This window comes from Solea solea, chromosome 15 (assembly GCF_958295425.1).
Source record: "Solea solea chromosome 15, fSolSol10.1, whole genome shotgun sequence".
Lineage (NCBI taxonomy): Eukaryota > Metazoa > Chordata > Actinopteri > Pleuronectiformes > Soleidae > Solea > Solea solea.
Window position 1 is genome coordinate 8260101 of NC_081148.1, and position 24230 is coordinate 8284330.

The 24230-nt window shown below is 40.4% G+C and overlaps 1 protein-coding gene and 1 non-coding gene across 13 annotated transcripts in view; one reads left to right on the forward strand and one right to left on the reverse strand.

Moving 5' to 3' along the window:
- Positions 1 to 24230, reverse strand: part of kcnq5a (potassium voltage-gated channel, KQT-like subfamily, member 5a) — a 105031-nt gene that overhangs the window by 51089 nt on the left and 29712 nt on the right. The window lies entirely within an intron of this gene.
- trnar-ccg (transfer RNA arginine (anticodon CCG)) lies at positions 9545 to 9617 on the forward strand. The gene has a single exon. It is a non-coding gene; the product is annotated as a tRNA-Arg (tRNA).

The window sequence follows — 24230 nt, forward strand, 5'->3', positions numbered from 1 at the left end:
CTGCGACCTCCTTAAATCCTATACACTGGTACATTCTCAATGTTTATTTATTTTGCACAATGAAGAAAATGTATATCTGCATCTGCTGTGACACAAGTTTGCAAAATATCATGTCATTTTGCTGCAGAAGAGACAAAATGACCTCTGAAGTTGGGCACAGGGAAAATGTACAGTATATATATCAGTACTAAGCACTCCTGAAATACAGCAAGTCAGATATTGGCAAAAAGTCCAATAACGTGCATCCCTGCAGTGGAAAGATCTTTCTGAAGCCAACTCATCCCAGCATTTATTTGCATGTGCCAGTGAAAATGTCACTTTCAAAAATGGAATACGGCAGCAAAGTCCTTTCAGAATGTATTTTTTATCATTTATTTAAATTTTGGGTTTAAATGTTATTTTTTTTTAACCATTAGCAACGTGTCACCAATCATTCATATTAACCCCCATGTGAAATGACTGCAATCAGCTTTGGTTGCAGTCGGCTTCAGTGGGACCACAAGACCAAGGTGAAGATGGTAATTTCCCCTTTGTGGCCTTCATTTCTGGTAGCCGTGCAAAGTCCTGCATCATTTCCTGTGCAAGCAGCCGTTAGCCAGAGGTGGGAAGAAATGACTCGTGTTACTGCAATTGAGAAGGGTTTTTTGTGTACTTAAAGTAATTTTTTAACATTTGTAATCTTACTTTTACTTAAGTATGTTTTTTTGGAAGTGCTGTACTTCACTACATTTAAAATCACATCAGTTACTGAGTATTAGAAAATGTTGGCCTGAATGAAAGGTGAATTGGTGTTAATTAAGATCCCTGTGAGTGAGTGAGAAAGTTTGTGACCTTGTGACCTTTGACCTATGTTGACTCATACATTCCGCCTTTACATATTTTATTTTGGCAGCACTTTCATTTGTAAAGGTTGGCTTTTAATTAAAAAAAAAAGTCATGTGGGATTTGTGTCCCCTTGTCCTTTTTGCAAGACACAAGAAAGAAAAAAGTAACTATGTCAATTAATTAAACAAGCTACTATTTTACTTTAACTTGAGTACATTTTTAGACCAGTACTTTTGCTTGTACTTAAGTAAATTGTTATCAAAATAGTGGTACTTTTACTTGAGTATAATATTTCAGTACTCTTTCCACCTCTGGTGTTATGAATGTTTGTTTCACACATGTTTTTGTCTTCCTTAGACCATCTGTGTTTCCGGCATGTTTGTGACATCACAATCACAATCATGCACAGGGGTCACAGGGTGAAATAAACACCACAGTGCAGGATAATCACTGGTAATGGGAATGTGATTTTATTGCCTTCTAGCAGGTTCACCCAGGTCCACAAATCTTGGGGTATAACGGTTAATTTTAGACTGAACAAGGTGGCCGACTGGGAAGTAGTTTCAGGAACTGCTCAAATGGTGCAACAGTAACGGATAAAAACTGGTGACACAAACAGGAAATCCTTCGCAGACCAGACTGTCCCTTAGTGATGACCACATCCTCCAAAGGAGGCAGCCCCTTAACTTAGATACAAGCCGAGACAGAGATTACGTTTTCAGATGCTGTTGTGACTTTTCCAACAAAACAAATAAAATGACCCCACACCTCCTCCTACGTTGTGAATACACCACTCCACTCCATGTGGCCTCCTGCTCCGAATTGGCATTTTTCCTTGAATTAGAACTTCAGCACCACGTCTCAGATGAAATATAAATTATAGGTTACTCAGTCCTTCTGGAAAAGGATGTCAGCAGAATTCCTACAATGTAAAGTAAATGTAATCACCGTCTCCCTGGAGGCAACTAATCGACGGAGTGAAAGTTTAATCATGGCCGTATGATGTTACTGTGACCAGCCTGCAGCCTTGTTGCGGAAAAGAGCACTACGTAATGGAATATTAGTGGGTCTTGTGTCTGGCTTACTACTGTGGCTGTGTTTCATCTCTCAATGGAACACACACACACACACACGCACACACAAACACACAATAGTGGTGTCGTGAGCTGCCTGTGGTCTGGACACCGTCACAGGTTGTGGTCAACACTGCAGTGTCTGGGTTGTACACAATTTACACTTGTCTTTAAAGACACACACACACACAGATACCAAGTGGAGCCTGCGGCTGTATAACAGGGCACAAGTGTATTTTACAGTTCTTGTAGCAACAAGTAAAGAATCCCATCCAGCCAAAAATCACAAATGACAAGGAGGATTTACAATCTGTAAAATTTGATTTGGAGACAGAAAAACAAAACGGTAAAAAAAATAATGTAAGAAAAGAATCCTTTAGGGAATGAAACTAAGAAACCTCAGAAAGTGCAGAGTTCTTTACCTCTATGCAAGGCTCTGTCCAAACCCGGTCCTCACTAATTCACTCACAGTCGCTCTGAGACGTATGTGGCCGCAGTCTTTTATCTGCATGAACACAAATGGTTCCTGACTCAGCTGGCATCGCTCTACCTGCTACAGTTTCACAATGAACAGAAGGTATTGATACACTCCGAATTGTTCCACATGCACTGACTTACTGTGGTCACCAAAACAATACCAACACTGACCGCCATGTATTGAATTTCAATTTCCCCCTCAAATGAGAAAAATCTTTCATTATAGAGCCGTGCTACAGTGACTCACTCCCTCGCTTACACACGCAAGCCCACGACCTCACACAAGTGCAGTGACAATAGAGCCATCTGTCAAAGTCACAGAGGCTACAAACAATATTTTCTGCTCTTTGCAACAAGGAAATGTTTGTGTGTTTGCACAAAAGAGGAAGTGAGTCGGTGAGATGTGATCACACGTGGAGGCACAAGTACAGATGCCTTCTCACACAACAGTGTGATCAGATGGATGTTAATGGCGGGTTTGAGCAGAGCGCGAGTTGAAGCCAGAGAATCGCAGCATGAGCTCCCGTCGTGCATCGCTGCATTTCAAATCTCTTTCCCAGACTTCTACGGGGGGGACACACACATTGTGGATCACAGCATTTACATGACAAGAAAATATGCCTTTGTTACATCGAGAACTTTACATTTAATTCCTCTGTGAAGCTTTAATTCAAAGAAGGTGGCATGAGAGTACATTTTTTACACGCTCTAAGACTCATGTTTACACAATCTTAGGACCATTAAGAGCCTAAAATGTGATGAAACTAAAGGAGTAGTCTTAGTAACATCTGCAGCCAGGAAGCTCCTGCAAAGTTTAGGTCATGTGAGTCATCATTTTTTTTAATTTAATGTTAGAAGCCAGAGTAATTTGTCATTAAATTGAAGTTTTACATGGGATTATGTGTTATATTTCTGATAATGCAGAATGTATCATTTGCACTTGGTGCTGCAGACTTTTCTGGGACACTTTTCATGGAAATCACTCAGCCTAATGCCATAATACAACGTGTGTCTATGTGTGTGTGTGTGTGTGTGTGTGTGAGGGAGAGGGAGGATGGTGGAGGATGAGATCAAAACAATTCTCTTAAACCCTCAGGCACGTACAGTACTTTGCTCATTAAGGTACTCGCAACTATTCTCTAACACAGCAAGGCCACTTATTCTTCACCAGATAGATGTGTTTTATTTATTGAATTAATTAATTAAAACTGTTGGATACTAAGGAATTGAGGAAAGGCAGCTTGTTATTCCTCTGCTTTGGTTTCCTGTTACTAAAAGAAGTGTTTTCTTCATTTGGAGCAGCTACATTATAGTAGATTTTTGCTGAGGTTCCCACTGGCCTGTTTACTCGTTTAATGCAGTATTAATGCAGTATTCAGTCATTGTATTCAGCTCTGAGAACCACAAATACATTGCATTTACACATAAATATTCATGTTTATTTACACTGTTTTTGTGAGTTACCTGTGGGTAGATTTATGCACAAAAAAGCACCAAGTTGGGGCAAAGAAAAGATCTTGGCTTTTCTCATACAACAACAACATCGTCTTCATTTTTTTATTTTTTTTGAAACACCAGCATCTCCACTAGTGCAACAAATCCTCTCACAGGTGAGATGTTTGCCCTAAATGATTGTAAACAACATTACCTAATGTTGACAGGATACATTATGAAACAATTTGCCAAAATGTTCCATTCAAACATTTGATTCTCTTGATTTGACGGACTTCAGAAACATTGATATGCACTTGATTGTATGTACATTGTAATAGGGTGGTTTGTTTTCAGTGATACCAGGCAGAAGAGACTCAGGAAGTCGCTGTGGGTCAGAGAGGACAGACAGACAGACAGACAGATTATGGTTGGGAAGTCTATCTATAGTGATGGCCAGTAACTAGAGGATGAGAAACAACAGGACTATTTTCAACCACTATCTGGCCACAAACTAGTGGCTGATCATCGACTCAAAGACAGAGAGTGTGTGTGATACGTGTGCTGTTTAATTATGCATCGCTCCATCCAGACATGAGCTATTAAACTATTTAAAAACTGCCGAAGGCGAGGTTGTGTACAGCTTTTTGCAACCGTTATGAAATTGCAATAACCACCTGTTTGTGAAAGTGTCTCCAAACTTTTCTTGTCAATGTGCTGCAGCATCTTGACAGCTGCTGCGGAGGCATCAGTGCAGCTGTGGAGTGTCAGTCGCTCCCCATGCACTCAGTGTATGCAACAGAAAGGGTGTGGTGGTGTAAAGGATACACCTTCCCTTTTTAACTGCCCTACATTCCCTCTGTCTACAGAGCTCTCTCTCTCTCTCTCATACCCACACACACACACACACATACACACAATGCCGTCTATATGCGAATAATGACTGGATGATCTAATGTGGTCTTTGACCCTTGAACTTTTGTCTCCATGCGGGCTCACAACTCATTTTCCCCGGGGCCCACACTGGTAGAGGTTTCAGTGTGTCTTAGCTGTGCATATGTGTAAGGCTTCGTTTTTTTCCCTGTATGGCTGAATGTTCATGGGTATGTGTGTGTGCGTGTTAGCGTGTGTGTGTGTGTGTGTGTGTGTGTGTGTGTGTGTGTGTGTGTGCTCGGTTCCCCAGCATCTGGAACATATTCCCACTTCACCGCCGTTTATGGTAGAGCCATCACCGGCAGGATGCATGGTCATCTATGGAGCTCCCGGGCCCCCAGCTCTCTGCATTTAAGAGCCCCAGGAAGAGAGGCCCCACTTTGGGGGAGCAGCCAGCCAACCTCCGCCGCCACAGATGCATCCATTAACCAGCTTGCTGGCTGGGGGTCATGGCCCTATTTACCGGCTTTAACGGGCAAACTGGGTCAAAGGGGGCAATATGCCTGGGAAATATAAATGACACTAAGGAGTTTTGGAGTTGCAGCTTCAGAAGTCAAGTCGCTGTGCACCCTGTTTCTAAACGCAGGTGTTCACAGTCTGCATCTACTTGTCAATGAGGTGATAAACACTTGTGTCACCTCTTATTCATCTTTCTTTATCACAGTTTGGCTTGGATTACAGACCAACGAGTAAACAACACAAGACAAGCTCCGTTTTCTTAATGAGGGCTCACTGTGCAGCATAATGATCCAAGTAAATGGATATAAAGTGGAACCACACGCCCCCAGAAAAGCCACACATCTTGTTTGTAGTCATGTCAAAGTACTTGTTAGCACACAATTAAGCACTTTTAAGGCACTTGTAATGCGGAGTAAACATCATAAGTCTTTGGTAATGGTTACCATGGGAAAATTACAAAGACGGGGCAGCATGACACACACTGAAGCAAACTGGAGAGGCGATGCACGGGCTCTAAATCAATTTGTTTAGTTAAACAGTAAAGCATCAGTGCTGGGAAATATTGCACATCATTTCACTTAGTGTTGCTTATTTTAGGTTTCAACATGTGGCTGATTTATTCTGTTGCATCTGTCTGTCTGTGCTGACTCAGTTCTGCAGTGTGAGTTTGAGAGGATCACAGAGGGTCAGGACTTTGTCTTCTCCAAGGTCTTTTTCTTCCACGAGACATTTGAAATTGTTGCTTAACGCAGGTGTTACTGATAACATTAACAGTGGCTGTGCTCAACTCAGGGTTGGTCAGGACAGTGAGTCAGCATCAGTCTTGTATACAGTACTTGAAAGCCATACTTGAGAAAAGTACCTTAAAAGTATCTTACCAGAAAACGACTTTGGTGGAAGTTAAAGTCACCTTTTAGAATATTACTTGAGTAAAAGTCTTAAAGTACCTGACATTTACTGTACTTAAGTATGAAAAGTACTTTTATGATGTTTACGGTAAACAACGAGCCGCTGGTCTGTCCACCGTAATCCAAACTCTGCGGCTAACAGCTGAGCGGCTAACAGCTAGTGCCGCTAAAAACAACTAGCGACAACAATCAGGCATTACGTCACCAACTCAACTTTTATTTTGTAGTAACGAGTAACGAAGATGGTTAAGGAGAATGTATCGGAGTAAAAGTACACATTTTATTTAAGAAATGTAGTGGAGTAAAAGTAAAAGAAATATAACAACGTAAAGTACAGATATGTGAAAATTCTACTCAAGTACAGCAACTGAGTATTTGTACTTTGTTACATTACAACACTGGTCAGCATGCACTCTGAAAGGGAAGAAGGTAACTGGAACTCAGCCATCATTATCTGGATGATTTACACCTGAGCCCTGTATAAATGTTGGATCCATCCAACCACTATTTTACAGCCTTTACTCTTATGTCACAAAAACCTGGCCGTGTGACTGCTTTCAATTACTTTCTTACACGTCTGCCTTTTACCTCACAATTCAATTTCAAACTTTTCTCATGTTTCATTTGTGACTTGAAAAGGCCAAACGTCGTCTGTGGTGTTTCAGTTCTTCTCTCGAGTGCTTCTCTCTGGAGCTCCGGCAACAATGCAGTCAGACTACATCCATACTGCAACGTTTTTATTTGAAAATAGCATTTGATGAAGAAAATAATGATCCGTGTTTCAGCTCCATATTTGTAATCTGCACCAATAGAAGCACACGTAAAAACACATCATAACATGTGCCACTCTAAATGGAAATTTGTAAAAGAAAAAAAGTCAAATCTTATATTAACACTGTCTGTGAGTCAGAGGAGTGAACTTGTGGTACTGTATATTTGTTCTGAAAATTATTAAAACGTGCATTACACTGAACAGGCTCAAACAATGTGAGATAATTATTTAATCACACAAAACTTGACTTAATGGGACATCTGTTTTAACAAGGGCTGACAATAATTTTTTCTGGCAATGTTTTTATCTTTTGTTGCTGGAATAACTAGGTTTTTGTGATGATTTGATTTTGTAGACAAGAGGTTACGTGTTAATAAGCTTTAGCCTACACTCTTTCTATTTATTTTAATTTAAAAAAAAAATGTGTTTAGTTTTTGCATTTCTTTGTGTAAGATGAACCAAAATGTAATTCATTCATCTTTCATTTATTCTGATTCTCTTCTCTGCAGTTGTTTCCACTGAGTGAAACGGTTCAGTTCGGTATACGGTGCATTGTTTTTGGTTTTTTTTGTGTTTCCATTAGGAATAGTACCAAAATAAGCGGCCCCAACAGTTCCACTTTTAGCACCCTTTTCTTGGCGTACCAGAGTAATGGTGCAGTACGGTTCGGTGTGGAGATAGACCCACGACAGTCAGCTGATTGGGCGTCACTCCCTTGCGACTGGTGTTTCTTCAATGGCAAGACTGACCGAGAGCTTTAACATTCCAAACCGTACAGTACGATACCAAACCCGACTGTACCATGACAGAAACATGGCTTTAGTTTCAGGAAAATCTACTAACAAGAAACTGCAATGGTGAAAAAAATCAGAGCAGGGATTTGTGTCACAGTGAAACTGATACTGACAGTAAGTGTAATGGAGATTGTCAGTTACAGCTGACAGTCAAGTTGTTGCCCAATAACCATCAATCATGAAGTCAATTTGGGTTATTTTGGGTCATTTTCAAAGGCCTCCATTTCTGCCCATCCAGACTAAAATGCATAGTTTTCAAAAAGAAAACAGAGAAAGCAGTGTTTTCAAATGTCTCTGCTGTTACAGTACATTCAGGAGTATTTGGTGAATGTGATGAGTGATGCCAGGCAGGTTCACAGAATACTATTTTAGCTTCTTATTCACCAATAGCGATGATGAGTCAACATTAAGATGAACCAAACACACCAAGTGGGATTGAGAGTAAAGTTCTCAGTCTGGATTTCGTGTGGATCCTATAGACTGGAAGCCGAGCCTGGTTTCAGCGCAAAAAGCCCTGGATCATCCGATGGAGGTGATCGTACGCAGAACAGTATACAGCATCCAGGTCATATGCAGGAGTAGCGATGCCAGCTGCTGCTTCCTCCAGCTCACTCTCCACATCTGCTAGACTATGTATGTGGCTCAGTGCTGTGCGTACCAAGCGAATTACAAGGAGAAGGAGCAGCTTCCCTTACTGTCGCAGACAGACCATGTGGAGATTTTATTAAGATAGTTTGGGATTGCAGACGGGATACTGGTGGAGACATTGAGGCAAAGGAAGGAAGGGAAGAAAATCAGAGGAATGACGACAATGAAAATGGGCAAATTATATTATAGAAGTATGCTCTGCCTGAGCAGCAGGTAAAACACTACAAGAAACCACAGTTGGCAAAAACAGATTCATTTGGTGTTGACACCTGATTCCATCCGTTCTGGGAAATAACCGGGTTCAACGGACTTGATCTTTGTTCAGTTAGAGGGAGTTTGGAGAGTGGGAGGTGGTAAATGATGTAAACATGTATGGGGTTATTTTTACCAACATGGGTGTTGAAACAAACTTGCATGACAAACATACTGTTTACTGTACAGTTTGTCCTAATGAAAACACTGCCACCCAGAGCTATCCGGGCGTGACTGTGGCTTTGCTTAAAACACAGCCAACTAGACCACTCTGAGGTAACGGTACTGCAGTTAAAGTGCTGAGGATCTATTTCCAACCAACCTGCATCCAGGCTATGGCACTGAGGTTTGAGGTCTGCCTCGGTTCTTTTTTCAGTAGTTTACAGACTCCATTTGTAGCCGTGTGGTCATTGCTGAACTGGATGTAACCCAAAGTTGGCAAAGTTAATGCAAAGCTTTGTCTTGTCAACAAGGTTGTTTGTTTGAACAGTTTCAGCAAAGTGGGCTCATTAAACTTTAACACCAGCAGTGAGGGGAATAAGAGAGTGTGCCAGGGATGGACGGGGGGGGGGGCGGGGGTTCGAGAGAGGGGTCATGTCTCCAAACTGTGCTACAGCCAATTATTTAGAACACCTTCTTCACTCTGTTACACACTGTGCTGACCTTTGATCATCTATTTATTCTGAACAAGAACATACCCCATGTACTGTATCCTGCCGGAAAAGAAGCCATTTCTTTTCCTGCATAACAATAATAACGAGAGACGACTTACGCCACAATATACTACTGAACAAATGAAGTTAGGGTCAATAAATAACAATAAACACATAAAATAACATCTTAATGGACCTTGTGGGGCTACAGCAGTAGAGCGAGTCATCTTTGTAAGTTCGATTCCCAGCTCCACTCGTCTACATGCTGATGTAGACGAGTCTACATGCTGATGTAGACGAGTGGTGGAGTGTGAGTAAAGACCCAGTGGCCTAATGGACAAGGTATCAGCCTCCGAAGCTGGGGATTGTGGGTTCAAGTCCCACCTGGGTCGGGCCTCTATAGGCTTAACTTAGCTAGTGGAGTTCTTTCAATGACCACTTTGAATGCTTAAATGTAAATCTAAGTGTCCTTGGGTGAGACACTTAACCCCATGTTGCGGGTAAATGGCAAAACTGTAGGCTAAAGCAGCTTTGGTCATCAAGACTAGAAAAGCTCTACATAAATATTTACCATTTTGTCACATATAGCCATATATAGAACAGTAAATATACATATCCCAGATTTTAGGGCAATCCAACAAACAGTTTCTGATTTTGTCCACGACCCCTGGAGCTTTTCGTTGAACTAATATTCTGTTTGGACATTTTACTTCACGTCACAGAGTGGGAGTGAAGTATTATTGTTGGTGTCTCTGTGTGCCTGCAATATGAGCATCAGGGGTCGACAGGGGATTGTTAGAATTTGTGATAAACACACGTTGCCCAAGAATTTCGACCCTGGTGAGTCTGTTACACAGATACATTGACAGAGGCTTGTTGCGTGAATGGGGTGAAGTCAGCCATCTTTGTTTGCCTTGTTGTTCTGTGTTCTTTACACTAGGTTGCAGACGTTTACTGGTGCCTGCTCTTCAGATAAGAAAAAAAAAAAGTCTTGCTACTTGACAGACCCCAAAAAAAGGTCAATCTATCATAATTAGAATTTAGGTTCAGTTAGGATGCAGAATTTACAGACATATCCTAAAATTATGTTTTGGCCATATTGTGACACCATCAAAGTGTCTATCCTTACAATTTTAAGATGCAAGGTGGTTTAAGGTGAGGGACTAACCATAGAATATGACTATGTGTGGAATGGGTTCTGTCTTCCAGTAGTAATTAAGGCATTTTGATATGGGCTGCACTACTGGCATGACTAAAAAGTAAGTTGGTAGTTGGGCAACATCCAGTATTCCTGTACAATGAGCCTTAAAATATCTTTGGCATCATGTGCACCACAACACTGGGCCGACATACCACTGGTACTTTGCAGGGTATTAGCTGGAGTATGATGTCTGTTGTGATTTAGGGACTAAATTATTATAATGACCTGTTGTTAGCTGTCTATAAATGGAAACAGTCAAATCTCAGCTACAAAGATATAGCTACTCAGTTTTTCAACGTATAACCATTATTATATGACAGATTTTTCCTCCTACAGGAAACATTCACAGTCACCATGACAAACTTACCGACTGTTGATGTCACATTCATGGAAGCAAACTAATGTAATTAGCTGAAGTTAACACTGTTGGTGGGTAGCTGTCTTTAGTGAATGAGTGGCTGACTCTCGGTGAGAGATTGATGGCAGCAGCTGCTCTCAGGCTTCAAAACACAAACACACACACACACGTACATCAAATCTTATTTCCCCATCTCTGTGGAGGACAGTCATCGATATATTATATCCTCAAGCCCTTTACACTAAAAGCCTAACACTAATGTGAAACTAATTTCAACACTAAAATTAAAATGTAAGCCCCCATCACTTCCCTAAAATGTCCTCACTAGATCTGAATGACTTTAAAATACGTAACTGCGCTATTTTTACATCAGATATTGCAATTTGATTTGATAAATTCAAGCATCAGTTGAATATTCATTGCTTGACAAAACGGAGGATCACCACCGTAGATAACATCAAACTATGAACCTCCACACGAATGCTACAGCATAAGAAGTTAGAGATATGAAATGTTTTAAAAACTCGTAAAAATGCATAAATTGGCATAAACCATTAAAAATAGATGATAAAAAAACACATTACAATAAAACTGGAGACTGCTATAATTGCAATGTTTCAAAGTGTGATATTGATTTGAAAATGATTCAGTCCTCGCCCCTGTGACGTGGAGCCATACCAGTATAGAAACACCAAGAGGAAGATGCTCCACACACACAAACACACACTTCCGTCTCAATGTGGACCTTTCATTCACAGACAGTCATGGCCAATTTACTAGATACACCAAAACAGACAAAACATCCAGTGAGCAGCAGTTCTCTATAGGTGAAAATGAGAGTGTCCAGACTAGAGCTGAAACAATTAATCGATCATTAATCGATAACTAAATTAATCGACAACTATCTTGATAATCGATTCATCGGTTGAAAGCTTTTGCTTTTTGTTTAAGCTTCTTAAAAGTGAGTATTTTCTTCATTTCTTTGCTCTGGAAAACAAAGAAATCATTCAAAGTTAATCATTTTGGTTTGTGGACAAAACGAGACATTTGAGAACATCATCATTTCCAGGTTTGACAAACACTAATCAACATTTACATTTTTTTCTATTTTTTGATATTTTATGGACCAAACGATGAATCGATTGATGGAGGAAATAATCAACGGATTAATCGATTATGAAAATAATCGTTAGTTGCAGCTCTAGTCCAGACTGCTTCAAGGTGAAAGTCACTAAAACAACAACAACAACAAAACTCTGGTTACAACCGTGGTATGCAGAAGACCATCTCTGAATGCACAGCATGTCAAACCATGAAGCAGATGGATTTACCGTGAGTGTGTCTTCTTGCCCAGTGCATGCAAATGCACCTGTGTACATTCACATGAGAGGACCTACATATAACATATCTACTTACTTAAGGAACATCTACATGCCCTAACACAGACTCACTGTCCGAGCAGATGCTTTTTCTTTTCTATTTACTTATTGTTGTACTGAGAAAAAAACAACAACATCAAAGATGAACAAAAAGGACTGAGAAAGAAATGTAGTTAGCGCTCCTTCCCCTCCTGCAGCCAGCTGGCCTCCCTCTGTCTCACAGACTCATTCATCTACCTGTTAATTAAATAGCTCATCAACACAAACAATCTCCACACCCACATCTCCCCGTGTCCTGCAGCGCAACAAACAATCTACTGCCATTGTTTTCCCCGCCGCTTCATGACGACGTCTGGTGGGATCAAAGTCAGGAGAACCACACATCAGTGGGCAGATTTGGTGGAAATAATATAATGATGCCGAGGAAATGTTTACAGTAATAAAAAAGTGAAGTGGAAAAGAAACATGGAGAAATGCAAATGAGCTGATGATTAATGTGGCAATTACATCTAAATTTCGCTAGACTGCAATGATTTCTTTCCACATGCCGTCACAAGTATATTGAGAACTTGAGTAAACAGAGACCAGAAAATATTCACACTGGATTTGTCCCATGTTGACTGGAAACATGGGACGGTGGTTTTATTGTTTGTTCAGTTGAAGATTTGGAAAAATTGGTATTCTTAACACCAGACTGTTTGATGTTTCAATTTTTTTATTTTTTTTTATCCCTCTGGTTTTTGTTTATCTTCATAATATCAGCATCTCCTGACACAGTTTTGATTAAATCCACTGTAAGAAAAATTACAAATAATAACATGGACTCAGACAAGATTTATATCATGTTTGAGGGTAAAACATGACATGATTTAACTGCTAATTCTCCTCTATCTTCTCCATCTTTCACAGGAGCATCTTCCTCTCTCTCGCTCTCTTGCCATCCTGAAGGATTTTGTCTTCCTTGATGTATTTATAGACCGCCTGGCTCTTTTGTTGGAGTCACGATCTGGACGGGACACTCACAGTGGATCTGATCGAGTTACACGTACACACACACGAGGACCGACGTGTTTCTGGAACCGGCTTTCTGAATCGAGCTGGACACTCCCAAGGTTCACGTCTACAAACTCCAGGTTTCCGATAGTAGTTAATGTAATCGTCAGGGTAATGAAAGCCTTTCAAAACATCAAGACTACATTAGTCTTGGCATTCTTGAAATTCTTTGAATCTAAAAAAAAATAATCTAATAGCTTGACAGCACTAAAAACAGATTTAGATCTCGTTTGAAATCCAGTTTATCAATCTTTAAAGTCTATAAACACAAAAATCTGAAGTGTATGCATGTTTCTGCGGGGTCGTGAAGTACAACGTTATCAAATCCAGTGCTTTACAGACATGTGGAAAACACATAATATCCCCAATAAAGCAGTCTATATACTGTATAGCGAGGTTTCCATTACATCAAAGATTCAGTGAAAGAAATCGTGCATGTATCTGTGTTTCCATCAACTGCTTCACCAAGATTAGCAGTAGGTAGCACACAAGTCTGCATCGCCACAGAAAGATACCAAGGTGCAACTTGATGAGAGCACCTATGGCTGTTCATATACAGTGGTGTTTCGTGGCTGCTTCAATTCATTATTGTAATAATATTTGCTTCCTGCACTAAGTGGAGGAATGTTGTGGTTTCCTCATCAGTCCACACAAACCTCCTCTCGCCCGCTGTACCCGCCATTTCCTCTATTTTTCCAGTGCATTGAGATGTGGAAGCAGAGGAGGGACCTTTCATGTCATTTCTAAATATTCTCTTTCATTCGCAGAAACTCTTTCCATTGCACTCGTTCTCATTCTTCCTTTTATTGGGTACGCCAAATTTAATGCAATATTTCAAGACTTTTTTTTCCCAAATTTTCCGTGTTTCCATTCTGGTGTTGTGAAGCACAAATTGAAAATGTGCATGAAAACAGGCTGAAGGAAACCTAGGTAGCTAATCCTGCTCAAAGTTCTTGGCTTCCCATACCAGTCACAAGTTCAGAAGACACACAGCAGGAAAAACCCATGAGAGCAGACTCAGGCACAGAACACAGAAACCCGTGAACCAGATCCCAAACACCCAAAACTTCAAAAATCCTAACTGCATGACATTGGTCAAAGGTCGCAGCTGAACTATGACACTGTTTATTCATCTCTAAACCTTCTACAAACATCTATAATCCTCTTGGAATCAGGGTTAGCAAGACAAGACCTCAACCTCCACCATCCTACATTTCTTTTCTCTCATCATCTTCCACCCATCGCCACCTCGCTCCCTCTCTCTCCCTGGTGAGTACTCTCACTATGTGAGAAAGGAAAAAAAAATAGAAAAGCCCACTTTATTTTATATCAACTATGAGTCTTCTTTTGTTTGACACATCATTTGCTGTATGGGAACATTTCCCTCCCCTGGAAACATTCCCAGCTTCTGTGTGAAATTCAAAACAATCTTAAAACAAAGACGAAAGAGCAACACTCTGCTCGTGGTAGTGCTTTGAATACAAGTACCCAAAAGAAAGACAAGAGAGATTTCGAGGCTTTGCCAAAGGTGAAATGTGCAACAATCTCAGCATATGGCCACAAAATGAGAAAAACAAAAGGGGACAGGAATGGTGTGTGAGTCATGTGTGTCACACAAATTATTTACTCCTATTAAATCTGGTTTAGATTAATCGGAAAAGCTGCAATGGTTTGTGTGCAGGTTCAGTCAGTTCATTGTGTGTCAGGTTTTATTATTCAGGCCAGAAACTAAACTAAATTTAAATATTTCCCAACAAGAACACCTAATATCTATTTACCGTCTGGCATTTTCTCTGGTCTTCACTAGGTTTGTGTGATGCTATGTGACAGGTAATGTCCAGGGGCGAGTGAAGGATTAGCACACCTCTGCTATCACCGGCTTGCATTCACACCAGTCCACTGCTCTAATCCCAACCCCATTGACACACATTAATCCCGTCTGTGAGAGTGTGTGCCAAGTGACAACATACACAATGTCACTCATTGGTTTTGGGAACTCCTTGAGTTTGCAGTTCCATGTGCATGATCTTGCTTTTCTGACACCAGAAGAGACCATATTTGGACGTGGGGGTGGAGCTGGGAAGAGGAAGGTGTTTAGTTTTCACATTTGTTTTATTCTGTCTTTATTTTTGTTTTCTTTTAATCTTTATGAACTTTTTATGAACTTATTCAGGATCTGGGCCAGTCTTGTGTTCTTCCTGCATGCTACAGAACAGTTTGTGTTTTCCTTTGTTCATATTTGGTCCAAAATAGTCGGTAAAAAGAAAAAAAAATGGAATTTTTGTTTGGATCTGCAAAACGAACCATTTGGCTGACCCAGCGGCATCGCTCCCTGAACACTGGTAGTGTAGAGCTCGTGCCAACCTTGAAAACTGTTGTAAAAACTCGCTTGAAGGTTGAACATTCATTTTTCAAAATGGACAATATTCAGCCAGTTTTCAGTCAGTTGTAAGCTGAGGGCGGGGTATTATGTTCGGTGACAGGGGAGGGAGGTCCTTTTCACTCTTGTGCAGTGGCGTGATTGTGATTGCAGTGCATTTGCTTTTTTAAATTTGATTAAAATCAAATCATGCTACACACACGACACTACAATACCCACAATGCCCAACTCAGCAGAGTTCAGACAGCATGTTTGGCAGTTCGTCTGCAGAGCAGTAAAACTCTAGTAAAAGAAATTTACAAGCCTTCGAGAATTTTTAAACACTTCAGGCCGGACTTTGTTTCCACTGTTGGGACGAGGAAGAGAAGAGAAGAGAAGAGAAGAGAAGAGAAGAGAAGAGAAGAGAAGAGAAGAGAAGAGAAGAGAAGAGAAGAGAAGAGAAGAGAAGAGGAAATTGAAGAAAGAAAGAAAAGAAGCACTTGTTCCCTGGAGTTCCCTGCAGTGAACTGACTGAAACAACGTAACTGGGTGCACTGATCTACTGCTTCATATCGAGCACATGCAAAGAGAAAGAAATGCTGGTGGAGGATTATGTCACCAAAGCTTATGTCAGCTTTGGTGACTGCAATATTAAAGAGTGTCGGGCAACTGTACAGCATCATTAGGAGTGACCTGCAGGTCGAAAAAAGAGGGTATTTCCCCTTCTGCTCGTTCTGTGATAAATAAATAAACTCTCGGTTTCAACTCACATTTATGCCACAAGAGCGAGTCACAGAAGAGAGAGGAACTGCTTCACAGGTTCAACCATCTGTGCATGTTACACTTCTGGCCGAGCTCCAGTCGGTGACGGCTCACAGAAAACACATCTGTGACTGGAGTGAAGCCAGAGGTGCATCGACGTTTCAATCCACAGTCGCTGCGCTACAATGTGACAGCGTCCCGTGATCTCTCTACCTACTGTAGATCTTGTAAACCTGTTCACAGCAGACGCGACTTCTCATGGAGCAGCTCAAAGGTGCTGGTGGTGATTCACTCACACAACACACCACAGCAAATGTGTTCTGAGCGTGCGCACATGTCAGCGGGACTCTTTCTTCTTGTGCCATTCCACTCATGCAAAAATTTAAAGTGAGAGAAAAAAGCACAAGTCGCAGATGCGCGCCGCTACAGCTTTTCATGAGAAGCAGCAGCTGGAAATCTTCAGTCTGCAGCAACTTAAAACACCAAATACACTTCTCCAACAAAAGCAATCACTTAAGAGCGAGGATGATAGTTGTGCTAAACAAGGAGCAACAATTCCAAATCACAAAGAGAAACTGAACATGTTGATAGTGTAGTGTTAGCACTTAAGAACATCCAAGGATTTAAGTTCACAGTGGACACATTTTGAACCTTAAACCTAAAACAGAGTGTGAATGCCACCATGTTGAATTCTGACAAACAACAAATATAGGGGGATGTACTGCAGGGTAGAATTTTGCTGCTGTTGTCCGTCATGTCTGACCAGTATAATCTCTTACTGCATCATATGTGAACTCCAGAAAAGGTGCAGGCTCATTTTTGCATGTCTGGAAGTAAGTCATTTTGCAGATTCTGTTTCCATTTCTGTCTTTGTATGTCGGCCATGTGATGGACTGGCCACCTGCCCATGGTGTGCCCTGCCTCTGACCCTGTGTCAGCTGGGACTGGATAAATGAATGGATGGATGTTTCTTGTTCTCGTTCACATTTAATGTTACATTCAGAGGAAACCTTTTTTTTAACTCGCACACAGACTCATTATGTGCACTTTTTTCACCATAGCATCAGAAAAACAACGATCCCTGAATCTCAGTACTCGACAAAGTGCCTCTCTCTGGACCATTTTACTTGGGTAAAGGAAAGCTGCAGAGATGAACACATGCACTACAACAGACATTATGTTCTCCCCCCCCCCCACTTTATTACGAAGCATAGTGCACAAGAGGAATGCACCAGAGAGAGAAATGCAGGATGTGCAGACTGATTGTTTTGCATCATGTCTGAGACCATTTGTTCCCTCTCTGTTTATTGAGTTACACTTCCTGCCCTTCAGCTGCTTGAACAAATACTCTGCAACTCACTTCTTAACCCACAAACTGTGTCTCCATCATTCTCACGTTAATGCGCACGTCAAGTGGACGTATGTCATGTGCAGATCGCCGATCAATCAGCCTGGATTCATACATGTGCATCAACAGTATAACTCCAACAAGTATGTGCTGGAATCAATAAGTAATCAATAACCGTAATACACATATAACTGTATGTATGCACAAAATACGATAATAAATGAATGTAAATCTACATTATTGTGCAAAAAATGTTGTAAAATAAGAAGGCTTTCAGGTACACTCGCACAAATCAGGGATTTTGTAGGGTTACAGTCGAGTGTATGATTAACCAGTTACACCAAACAAGTGCTAATGATCATCATCTTCATATGTGAGTTGAAACGCAGTCATTAAGTGAAAGAGAAACAGCTGTAAGAGGCTTAACACTGGGTGAGGAGCAGCCAGACGACTGCTACCAAAGTGAGGATGTAGCAGGCAGACTAAGAGTATGTGTTGTCCAAGCTTTTGTGAACAACCACAAAGAAACGGGCGACATTGAGGACTGTACATGCAACGTTCAGCCAAGGAAAACTTAGCGTGGCAAATGAAGGACACGTCGTGCTTACTTCCCTGTCCAGCAGTACCATCAACTCAGAACTATAGTGGGGACCCGTGGGACGCAGGTACACCCATGCAAGTCTGGCCAGAAGTAGCTTTAATGGAATAACTGCAGCCGAAAAGCTATACATCTGACATGGAAACAAGGCCATTCAAGTCCAGTATGCACGAGAACATAAGAACTGGGGGTGCAGAAAAATGGTGCTCTGGCCTGATAAGTCACAATTTGAAGTATTTGGCTGCAGCAGCAGGCAGTGTGTTTGCCAAAGGGCTGAGAGCAGTACAATAATGACTGTTGGTAATGGCACGTTGGACATTTGGTCAGGTCGAACGGTGGGGTTGTTAATGCGGAGTAATATTTTACACATTTCACATCTGCTGCACTGTTTGACGCAGCCACACCGCTTACACATGATTAATTAGTCACCTTTCTCAGGTATAACAAACTACTGGCTTCTGGCTTTTTGAATTTAATAAAGGTGGAGACAATGGCACAAGTAACAACACCTGCATAGATCCCAGACTGTCTCTTCTTCTATACTTCCCTGTGTGGACCTGCAGCTCCTGTAATGCACACAGTGAGACACTTTTTTTATACATAATTGGACAAATTCATCTCAGCACCTCAAGTTTTAGATCTAACATTTAAAGGAATACTTCTACGATTTGCATTTAGCCTTGTTTTACTAGAATAGGGGTAGTATTTTTGAAAAATTGTGCTTCCCAACCTCAGTTTCAGAGTTGAGAAATATCTTCATTCTTTTCTTTGTTACGTGCCCACTGGTGACACTTGGTCCTGTTAGCGTAACTGTTGGTTGGTGGAAACTGTTTACATTCATGGAATGAGGTCCCGTCCCCCTACGAGTGGGTCTAAAAAGTGCGGAATTAGCGTTGCAGTTTCAAGCCTTGGACCAAGTGTCATTGGTGGGCATGTAACAAAAAAAATAATGAATATATTTCTCGACTAAGGGGAAACTGAGTTTGTGAAGCACAATTTTTTTTTAAAATACTACCCCTATTCGAGTAACACAAAGCTAAATTGCCCACTTCGGCTAGCCCGTGGCCAAGTGGAAAGGGAACTTGACTTGTAACCGGAGGGTCGCCGGTTCAAATCCCCACCTTGCCAAAAAAGGGCTGGGGTACTCCTGAGCAAGGTACCCAACCCCCAATGCTCCCCGGGCACTACTCAGTGTGGCAGCCCACTGCTCCTAATTCTGGGATGGGTCAAAATGCAGAGAATAATTTCCCTAAGGGGATTAATAAAGTATCTAAAATTAAAAAAAATGCAAATTGGTGAAGTATTCCTTTAACCTCTAATGCAGGACGCAGAGTGAACTTTGTGAGGCCAGATAAAAACAAGCGTTTACTCAGTCACTTAACAGACATCTTCCATAATTCTGTATTTGCCACACACAGGCGTTGTAGAAAGGGAGTGAGAATTTCAACCTGGTGCCAAAAACAGTTTTTACAACATTCATAACCATGGTGTACTTTGAAAGATGAATACTTGGATTTTACAACCAACCCTTCAAAAATAAGTATAATCGTACTTAGAGCGGCAAAAACATGTTCTTGTATTAACAAGGCCTGCCATTGCACGCTTTGTTGGGGAGGATAATAAATATTGGACTATACTGTTTGTCATCTGCAAACTCACAGTTTATTACATAGCATACATATTTTTTATTTATCTTCCCTTATCCATACTTTTTTATTCCAGGTGGACTGTGTGTTCTTTTTTGACCTGTACATTTACAGGTTTTGACGCGTTACCATGGTTACTAATGATCTGTAACAAGTACACATAAAGGCTCCATCACCTATAGACGATACAATCTAAACACCTTAGAAACACATGCTTTTTGATGAAGATAAGATCATTAAATTATAAATCTGCAACACTTTCCTGTGGTTGGTTTGGTTTCCTTTGCGGTAACAAAGCTTTTCTCCACGTGATCTGCAGAATCTGGGTCCAAACCAGACCTGAGACCTTTTATATCAAAATAAAACACATCGCACTATGATGAACCAGTTTCTTTTACACTAACTAAACAGTTACGGTGTTAAATCACTAATAAATAACACCTGTTTAACTTGAGCTGCAACTAACGATTATTTTCCACAATTGAACAATCGAGTAATCATTTGATCCATAAAATATCAGAAAACATAAAAAAATGTTGATCAGTGTTTGTCAAACCTGGAAATGATGATGTTCTCAAATGTCTTGTTTTGTCCATAAACCAAAATGATTCAGTTTTTAATGATTTCTTTGTGACACAGAGGAACGAAATGAAGAAAACATTCACATTTATGAGGCTAAAAAAATCTGAATTGTTGTTTTAATCATGAAAAATGTTTAAAGCCGATTAATCGATTATCGAATAATTGTTTCAGCTCTATGTATATCCACATGCTGCGCTAACCCTTATCATGACCTTTAATTTGATATCTCAAGCAGCTCAGATGTAACCTTACGAACACTTTTTTTTTTTACAATGCGGGATACCTTTCATTTCCTATTTTTTAATCACAAAAAAATAAAATCTTTAATATAAAATATCAAAACTAGGAGCTGATCCTCTGGTTTACACAAGCAGCAGATATACAGTACTGTCATATTCCTACAATAAAAGAAAAAAGACCACAACAGAAACATACAAACAAGATTTCTTTTTCTTTTTAACAGTCTAACAGTGACCTCATATGTTTGTGAAGAAATACAGAGTGTAATCCTCAGCCTGCATGAGTCACACAATGAAAGGAGCAGAGAGATCAAGGTGTTGCGGTAACGGTAGTATTTTTCCCAGCTGAGGGCTTAGGGGTTGGAAATAAAGACAGTATTAGGTGAGAAATGACCAGCACACCTCCTCAACACTTTGGATCCAACACACTCACACACGGCAAACTGCTTTTTTCTACAATCTCATCGCAACCTCAGCATCTGATGAAAGAAGCTGCATAATAAAGTAGAAATTAGGTCAGGGCAATTTTGACCATGCTATTTGCAAAATCGTCTTTTCATCCATCCATGTACACATCCTTCAGAGGGTGCATTTAAAGGCTGATTAGACTGTAAGTCCATAGGCCACTGATTTGAGCCTAGAGGATTACATTTTTAAAACACTGGTTGTTTTATAATAAAATACAGTATATTGGGTGATTTTTTTGCTATTTATTTTGTAAATATTTCATATCTCTTAAAAGTGACAGATACAATTTGCATTTCACTTTTAATGTGGGTTAGATTTTTGCTTGTTTTCTTCTTAAATTGACATCAATTTTGTGCGAGGGGAAAAACAAAAGAAACACACAGTGTACGTCTGCGTTGCAGCGTTACAATGAACAGAAAATTACCATAGCTCAAAGGAGCTTTGATCGTGTTTTGATTGACACGGGAGACTGAGCCATTATGGCGTTCTTGACTATGTCATGTTAGAGTGAAGTGAGAGCAATGTGGAACAAACTGGGGAGGAATGAATGCACTCCCACCTACAGCCTGAACCCCCTTTTCAATATGACAGAGATTAAGAAAAATACCATTTACATAAACAACACAGGGCTGTCTGTGTGCTGTAGTATATAGTTTGTGTGTTGGATTTATTTTTTCATTACCAATCATATGAGGCCATTACAGATGATTACTAGGTCTGACAAACAAAACAAAAATATTACAAGACTAACATCTCTTTATTATAAACTAATAAATCAAGACAGAAGTGCAGGTCACCATGTCCTGAAGTGAAGAGAAGATGTAGGAGGACAAAGAAGTAGACGAGATGCCAACAGTTTTACTGGAATAACAGCTCGAGCATTGAACAAATGGGCTAAAAATAAAATTACACAAAAAAATACCAATCTCTTTTCCAGATTTAACCAGTTCACAATTTTCTATACATTTCCTTAAAAGGAGGAAACTGTCATAAGACTAGAAAAGCTAAACCCAGCTTAATATTAATTTAATAGTGATTTATTTTTTCCCAATTTATTTCCAAATCCTCACTAATCATATGAGAGCAGAGCATTCTAAATATTACTGCACAATCTTATAACTTACATTTATAAAATGAAACACAACTAAATGAATGAAACTTTTCCAGGATTTTTCTCCAATCTACATGCTTTTTCTAGGAAACATTAAAGGAGACAGAAATACCGTCTTCATTCCAATGGCAGTCATGTGACTCAGTTTGTTTACGCCGCCATTTTGGCAGGAAAAGCTTCTGCAACAGTGAACAGCCCCAGAGCCCCAGAGTTTCAGGCCGTTAAAGTTCACGGCGCACTTTAAACACACAAAGATCATACAATATATTGCGGAAATGAATACATCTGACGCTTATAAAGTCCTGCTGGTGCTTTGTGTGGAAGTGTGGAAACAGCCGGAGCCAGAGGTTCCAGACCTGAAGTAACTATTAGACATCGCAATAAGAGCATGTAAAGTTACATTCTGTATCTGATATGCCTTCAATACCTGCATCAATTGCATATAATGGCAGTGCTTCACCTTTGCTGTTTCTCAGGATCGTTGGTAAATGCTATCCTCTTAGCTTTTCCCTGATTGTTTTGGCACCACAGCATCTATCCACCATCTTACGAATACAGCTGGCGAAGAGACGAGGTGCCTGACATATTGCCTGGTATATACTGTGCTGCTGGTTACTATGTCTACGGATTGACATACAGTATGTCTACAGCAATTTAGCGCTATGTTTTGTTTTCCAACTGTATAGGCTATTTTCTTCTCCATTTAAGCTCAAAACAGGGTGGTCTGAAAGGACCAACTCTGACCGGCAAGCTGAAATATTGAGTTGGTGTCTCATTTCCAAAAGAACAGAAATGAACCATAATCTTTTTAATGTAAACTATTTCTCTCTCCACTGTTAATAAGCCAGCCTCCCCTCGAAAACTGCCACAAAATTGCCTTTGTCTTGCCACCGTTTCCTCCCATCAATCCAGCAGTTCACAGCCTGTGGTTGCATTTGGCCAGTTGACTGGGGCACAGATCAGCACATTTCCAGTAAGAAATCATCTGCTCCCTGAAGTGATTTCATATCTAATTGCTTTTATTGACTTGGCAGATCTGAAAATGGTAGCCACCCTCGTTGGCTCACTTAGCAAAAGCTTTAAAATGCACACAAGTGGAAAAGGAACAAAAATAACAAATGGATTTAGCTGATGTCATCGGCACTGTTGGACAGTTTGGTTCGATGGTTTCTGGATGTTAAACATCTTGAATGTTGACTGACTTGTATTTGAAGAAGATTTAACCTTTTAATGCAAAACACGTACACGCAGTATAACTGAGTTAAAAAAAAAAAACAGGCTCTAAACTGTGGAGAAGTTTGGTGCATTACCAATATTTATGCTACTTCAGAACCAACTCAATGACCTTAAAGGATGTTTCTATATTGACTGTACTGCATTGATCTCATCGGTTTGTTTACTCCGTTTTCAAGTACACAAACACAGACCTCGCACCAACAAGCAAAGCAGTAATCAATTTTGTCTCCCACCCCAAATTAGGAATAGGGTATGTGATGTCAAAGGGGTGGGCGTCACCATGGAAACGGCCATGGCGCGCAGACTGGGAGGCTTTGAGATAGAGGACGGTGTGTGTGTGTGTGTGTGTTTGACATTAGTAATCACTTGAGCGGGTCATTTACAGTGAACCTGCTCAGTTTTTACAGCATCTTGAGAAGAGCAGTGAGTGCTGCATGACTGGTGTAATTAGCCTCAGGAGCTATCGTGATGGAGAACCTCCCACTAATGCCGCGATTAATACTGCGCGAACACAAAGAGCGCGGCTATTGCACTATTTCTAAATGCGTTTGCTGTCGAATCCATTTTTAAGACAGCATCACTGCAATGAAAACCCAACCTCCAAATTCCTTCATTTGAATTTGCTACATTGTCAAATAAGGTGAAAAATAAATAAATAAAACTTT